General features: G+C 30.5%; 1 non-coding gene across 1 annotated transcript; it reads right to left on the bottom strand.

Moving 5' to 3' along the window:
* Positions 1-2,209: 2,209 nt before the first annotated feature.
* On the bottom strand, positions 2,210-2,282 carry TRNAV-UAC. Its single transcript has one exon. It is a non-coding gene; the product is annotated as a tRNA-Val (tRNA).
* Positions 2,283-7,735: the final 5,453 nt, after the last annotated feature.

The following is a 7,735-nucleotide window of genomic DNA, read 5'->3' on the forward strand; positions in this document are numbered from 1 at the left end:
TTTTTTTTTTTTTTTTGCATGCTTCTTTTACTAAGTGTAACTAGGTTGGGATTCATCCAAATTTCCATGTGTATCAATAATTCATTACATTTTATTTCTGAGTAGTATTCTATTGTACAGATATACCACAACTTGTTTATACATTTACCTCTTGATTGATGCTGGAGTTGTTCCAAATTTGGGGCTATTATAAAAAGTGTTATGAAAACTTATATACAAGGCATTGGATGGGCACATACATTTATTTTTTCAATAGATGCCAAGGAATAGAAAGACCAGGTCATATAGTAAGAATATGTTTAACTGGTTATCTAGTTTTGAAAGTAGTTGAATCAATCATTCTTTTTTTTTTTCTTAGCAGTGTAAGGGAATTCTAATTGCTTTACACTGTTGTTTAAGTTGGTATAATTAATATTTAATGTTAGATATTCTATTGGAGTGTAATGGAATATCGTTGTTATAATTTCCATTTCTTTAATGATAATGATGTTGAATATTTCTTATGGGGTTATTTGATATAAGCATATCTTTTTTGGTAAAAAATCTTTTCAAATCTTTTGTCCTTTTTTTTTGCTTGTTTTCTTACTACTGAGTTTTAAAATGTTTTCATATATTTTGGATACAAGTCATTTATTGGATATGTGATATGTAAATATTTTCACCTAGTCTGTTGCTTGTCTTTTCTTTCTCTTAACAGTGTATTTTTTTTTAAGATTTTATTTATTCATTCGACAGAGATAGAGACAGCCAGCGAGAGAGGGAACACAAGCAGGGGGAGTGGGAGAGGAAGAAGCAGGCTCATAGAGGAAGAGCCTGATGTGGGGCTCGATCCCATAACGCCGGGATCATGCCCTGAGCTGAAGGCAGACGCCTAACCGCTGTGCCACCCAGGTGCCCCAAGAGTGTATTTTCAAGAGAAAAAATATTTATTTTGATAAAGCCAAATTTTTATTTATTTATTTATTTATTTATTTATAGGCAATGATTTTGGTGTTGGCAACTAAAAAATTGTTGCCTACATCAAGATTACGTTTACTCATATATTTTCTTTTAGTATTATAGTTTTAGGTTTTTATTTAGGGCTGTGATCCATTTTGAGTTAACACTTTATATGGTCAAAATTAAGGATCAATTTTTTTTCCTGTTTTTTAAGGATCAATTTTTTTCTTTTTTTTTTTAAGATCTTTTTTTTTTTTCCTTTTTCATGGAGTAGTCAATTATTTCAATTCTGTGGAAAAGACTGGCTGTTAGGTAATGGAATGGGACTTCTCCTGTAACAAAAATAAATTGATTGTATAAATGTATTTCTGCACTTTCTGCCTATTCCAATGACCTATGCAAATAGCTTGATGCCAATATAACACTGTCTTGATTATTACAGCTTTATAATAAGTATTGAAGCTAATGTAATCCTTCCAGTTTTGTTCTTTTTTATTACAATATATATATTTTTGGCCCTTTACATTTCTGTAAGAATTTTGGGATCAACTTCTCAATTTTTATAACAAAATCCTGCCAGGACACTGATATCATGTTGAATCTAGAAATTCATTTGAGGAGGCTTGACTTCTTAAAAATATTCTTTCATCCATGAAAACAGTCTATTTCTCCATTTACTTATGTCTTTTTAAATTTATCTCAACATTGTGCTTAGTTTTCAGTGTACAGGTCTTAAACATCTTTTATCATATTTATCCTTATTATTTCATAGTTTTGATAGTGTTGTAAACAGTATGTTGTTGTTTTTTTTTACTTTAATTAAATTTCTGATTCATTGTTGTAATTGCAGTTGTTTTTGTTTGTTTAATGATCTAGGATCCGATACACAAACTAAAACTCAGTTACTTTTTCTAGTAGGACTTTTTTTTTTTGGTAAATTCCATAGGATTTTCCTCATAAATGATCATGTTATTTATGAGCTAGGACAGTCATATGTTTTCAGTTTGAAACCTTTCACTTAGGGGTGCCTGGGTGGCACAGCGGTTAAGTGTCTGCCTTCAGCTCAGGGCGTGATTCCGGTGTTATGGGATCGAGACCCACATCAGGCTCCTCTGCTATGAGCCTGCTTCTTCCTCTCCCACTCCCCCTGCTTGTGTTCCCTCTCTTGCTGGCTGTGTCTCTCTCTGTCGAATAAATAAATAAAATCTTAAAGAAAAAAAAGAAAGCTTTTCACTTATTTTCTTTTGAATGGAAGCCAAAGGTAACTTTGTGGTTCCACTGGGAATCGAACCCACGATCTTCTGTGTGTAAGGCAGATGTGCTAACCACTACACCATAGAACCTGAAGATTCCATTTATTTTCTTTTTTATTTTATTTATTTATTTATTTATTTTTGTCTTACTACAATGGCTAGAATGTTCAGCACTAGGTTAAGTTAAAGTAGTGAGAGGAAACATTTATGCCTCCATTATATAATGTTAGCTTACAGGTTTTTCATAAAAGCCCTTTATCTGGTTGAAGAAATTTTCTTCTTTTTTAGTTTGCTGAAATATTTTTATCAGGAATGGATGTCGAATTTTGACAAATGACATTCCTGCATATGTTGAGATAAGTTTTGTTAATATTTTGAAGTATAGTGGTAGATTTTTGAATGTTAAATCAGTCTTGCAGTTCCAATATAAGCCTTAGGTAATGATGGTGTATTATCTTTTTACAAATAGTTGTATTCAACTGGATGAATTTTGTTAAGAATTTTTGAATTTGTGCTCTTGAGTGCTTTGAATCTGATTTTGATAAGTAGTTTATTTGTTTTTGTATCAGAATTATGCTGACGTCATAGAAACAAATAAGTCTTCGCTCCTTTTTTTTTTTTTTTTGAAAGATTTTTATTGATGAAGAATTATTTATGCCTTTAAGGCTTAGTAGATTTTGTAGTGAACCCATTTGGGCTTGGAGTTTACTTCGTTGAAAATTTCAACGTATAAATTTAGTTTCTTTAGCAGATTTGGGACAATTCAAGTTATCCCTTATTCCTCATGAGTTTTGCTAGTTAATATCTTTCAAAGAATTTGTTAATTTTATGTAAATTGTTGATTTTATTGACATTAAAACAATCAAAACTCTCAACTAAGCAGTTGTAGAAGAAATGTGCCTCGACGTAATAAAAGCCATATATAACAAACCCACAGATGACATCATATTCTTTGGTGAAAAGCTGAAAGATTTTCCTCTAAGATCAGAAACAAGACAAGGATGGCCATTCCCATCAGTTTTATTCAACACAGTATTGGTAGTCCTGGCCAGAGCAATTAGGCAAGGGGAAAAAAAAGTAAAAGGCATCCAAATTGAAAAGGAAGAAATAAAAAAAAAATCATTATTTCCAGATGGCATGATATCATATATAGAAACCCTATATACTCCACTCAAATACTATTACAACTAATAAATGCACTCATTAAAGTTATAGGGTACAAAATCTTAATAGAAAGATTTGTTGCATTTCTATATGTTAGTAATGAATTATCAGAAAGAAAATTTAAGAAAATAATCTCACTTAGAATTGCATAAAAGAAATACCTAGAAATAAATTTGGACAAAGAAGTAAAGATCTGTACACTGAAAACTATGACATTGGTGACAGAAATTGAAGAAGACACAAATAAATGCAAAAATATTTAGTGCTCAAGGATTGGAAGAACTAATATTATTAAAATGTCCACACCACCAAAAGTAATCTACAGATTCAGTACAATCCCTATCAAAATTCCTATGGCATTTTTCCACAGAAACAGAAAAAAACAATTCTAAAATTTCTATAAAAACAAAAAGACCCCTAAATAAAGCAACCTTGAGAAAGAACAAAGCTGGAGGTTTCACAATTCCTGGCTTCAAACTATAGTATAAATCTATATTAATCAAAACAGTATGGTATGGGCATAAAAGGAAAATGGTATGGGGATTTCTCAAGAAATTAAAAATAGGATTACCTGGGTTGCTCAGTTGGTTAAGCGCCCAACTCTTGATTTTGGCTCAGGTCATGATCTTAGGGTCGAGATTTAGCTCTTGTTGGACTCCACTCTGGGCATGGAGCCTGCTTAAGATTCTCTCTCCCTCCTCCTCCTCCCCTCTCTCTTTCTCTCACTCTCTCAAAATAAAGTAAAATAATAAAATAAAATATAAACCAAAGAAATTAAAAATAGAATTATCATATGATCCAGCAATTCCTCTTCTGTATATTTATCCAAAGGAAATGAAAGCACTCACTCAAAAAGATCTATGCAACCCCCAATTATGACTGCAGTATTATTCACAACAAGGAAAACATGGAAAGAACCTAAGCATCCTTCAATGGCTGAATGGATAAATATGTAAGATCACACACACACACACACACACACACACACACATACACACACACGGCAGAATATTATTCATCCAGAAAAAAGAAGAAAATTTTGCTATTTGTGGCAACATGGAAAACCTTGAGGGCATCATGCTAAGTGAAATAAGTTGGACAGAAAGAGACTAGAGCCACATGATCTCATTTATACGTGGAATCTTTCAAAAAAATAAAAGGTGGGGGCACGTGGGTGGGTAAGTCAGTTAAACATCCAAATCTTGATCTCAGCTTAGGTCTTGATCTCAGGGTTGCGAGTTTGAACCCCATGTTGGACTCCACACTGGACATGTAGCCTACCTAAAAAAAAAAAAAAAAAAGACAAAAACTAAACTCATGTGCAGCATAGTGATTGTAGTTAACACTGTGTTGTAAATTTGGAAATTGATAAGAGAGTAGATCTTAAAAGTACTCATCGCAAGAAAAAAAATTTAACTACATGTGGTGATGGATGTTAACTAGGATTATTGTGGAGATCATTTTGCAAAATATTGAATCATTATGTTATATACCTGAAACTATCATAGTATTATATGTCATTATATCTCAATTAAAAAATATTTATTGAGGATCTAATTTATACCAGCTTCTTCTCTCAGTGTTGTGGATGTAAATAATATCTTCTTTCCCTATATCTGTGAGGAATGACTTCATCTTTAAACATTTTTTTCTTCAAAATGTTAATTATTAAACTGGTTGTGGGGTATATGGAGAATCTCTGTAATATTCTTACAACTTTTTTATAAATATAAAACTATTCTAAATTATTATTTATTAAATGTTTAAAAATTCAAAATAGTCCCTTATTATCATTTTAATACCTTTAGAATTTATCATGATGTCAACTCTCTCACTCTTGATGTTAAAAATCTTTGTCTTCTTTTTCCTGATCAGTCTGAATAGGGTTATCAATTTTATTAACATTACCAAAGAACCAGCTTTTGGCTTCAATGATTTTTTTGACTATTTGTCTGTCTTCTATTTCATTTGTTTCTACTCTTATCTGTATACATTTCCTTCTCCTTTATTGAGGTTTTATTTATTCTTCTTTTTGTGGTTTCCTAAAGTAGAAGTGAGGGCCACTGTTTGGAGACCATTCTTTTTGAATATTGTGTTTAATTAAGTGCAATAAACTTTGCACTTGACTGGGTAAGTTTTCCTTTACCCGAATCCCATAAATTTTGACATGATTTGTTTTTTATTATAATTTATTTCAAATACATTCTGATTTCTATTTTTTTTTAAAGATTTATTTATTTATTTGAGAGAGAGAGCACACAAGAGAACATGAGCTGGAGAAGGAGAGAGAATCTCAAGCAGTGTCTGCACTGAGCACAGAGCCCAATGCAGGGCTTTATCCCAGGACAAGATCATGACTCCAGCTGAAACCAAGAGTCAATGCTCAACTGACTGCCACCCAGGCAGCCCTCTAATTTCTATTTTGAATGTAACTTTGCACCATAGGTTTTTTAGAAGTGTTTTTTATTTGGGAACGTTCCAGATATCTTTCTATTATTGATTTTTAATTTAATTCCATACTGGTCAGAAAACAAAGCTTTAGTTGCTTGACTCAATTTAAATTTATTATAACTTATTTTATGTTTCAACATATGATCAATAGGTCACATTTATATGATATAATATGATGTTATATGATAGAATAAGATATGATAGATCATATCATTGGTAAATTATTTATTTGTGTGAATATGAAAAGAATGTGTACTCTACTGTTATTGGATGAAGTGTTCTATAAATGTCAATTTGATTAAGTTGGACAATAATGTTTTCAAGTTTTCTGAATCTAACACTTGTTTAATAAATTATTGAAACTATATGTTGAATCTTCGCTATAATTGGGGATTTATTTATTTCTCCTTACAGTTTTATTAGTTTTTGTTTTATATATTTCAGAATTCTATCATCATATGCATAAACATTTAATATTGTATGTGCTCTTCAAAAATTGAACTTTTATCATTATGAAGTTACCCTGTTTATCCCTACTAATGTATTTTCCTTTATTATGTCTGATAGCAATATAGCTATATAAGCTTTTTCTTTATATTAGGGTTACCATGACATATCTTTCTCCAGCCTTTTACATTTTTTTATTTGTGTCTTTATATTTAAGGTGGATTTCATATAGACAGTACATAGATTTTATCTAATCTGACAGTCTTTGCCTTTGTAGTTTTGATTTGCATTTTCCTGATGATCAGTGATATTGAGCATCTTTTCATTACCTGTTGGCCATCTGGATGTCTTCTGTGGAAAAATGTCTATTCACGTCTTCTGCCTATTTTTAACTGGCTTATTTGTTTTTCTATTCTGTTCTATTGATCTATGTGTCTATTTTTGTGCCAGTTCCATAATGTTTTGATCACTACAGCTTTGTAATAGAACTTGAAGTTGGAATTGTGATGCCTCCAGATAGCATATCACTTTTAATAGATATGTTACATTAGAAGAAATATTTAAATTCACAATTTAAATTTCATTTGCAAAAATCTAGAAAAAGAGCAGCATATTAAACCTCAAGAAAATAGAAAGAAATTATAAAAATAAAAGCTGAAGTTATTGAAATGGAAAATTACTTATAATATGGAAAATCAGAACCAAGAGGTGGTTTTTGACAAAATTAATAAAAGTGAACAGCTCCTAGTAAAACTGAGCAATAAAAGTGAAGTACAACTATTATGATCAATAATAGTTCAAAAAAGTGTACATCATTAAAATCTTGTGAAAAAATATTTGAAAAATATTACATTATAGCAAATTAAATAGGCACAGTTTTTGATATAACTTACCAAAAACTGCAATGAGATGAATATATGACTGATCCTGTATATTTAAGAAATGAAAAATATTATTAAAAATATTCTTACAATAAAATTATAGGTCCAGGTACCTTACCTGAGGAATTCTTCCAAACATATAAGAAAGATACATATTTACATATAAATAAACTTACAATAAAAAATGTCATAACCAGGAAGCTGAGAGGAGATAGGTAAAATTATTTAACAAAACTGATTAATTAAAATAAAGACAGAAAATGAGCATCAAAGAAGGAAAAGCAAAAGGGGCAAATGGAAGAGAAATGGAAGAGTGTAGCCTCCAACCCAAATATATAAATAGTCATATTGAATGTAAATAGATTAAGCAATTAAATGTAGAGATTGTTCCATTAGTGAGGGAAAGATTTAGTAATACATATTTATTTAAAATGCACCTGAAATTTAAAAACAGAAATAGGTAAGAGTAAGCATATTGAAAAATTATACCATAAAAAGAGTAAGCATCAAAAAAGTCATGCATATTAATTAGATGTGAAATCAAAGAGTACTATGATAGTTAAAAGAATAATTTCATAATGATAAGTTAGAAAATCTAAT

The sequence above is a fragment of the Ursus maritimus genome, unplaced genomic scaffold, assembly GCF_017311325.1.
Source record: "Ursus maritimus isolate PB19 unplaced genomic scaffold, ASM1731132v1 scaffold_1, whole genome shotgun sequence".
Classification (NCBI taxonomy): Eukaryota; Metazoa; Chordata; class Mammalia; order Carnivora; family Ursidae; genus Ursus; species Ursus maritimus.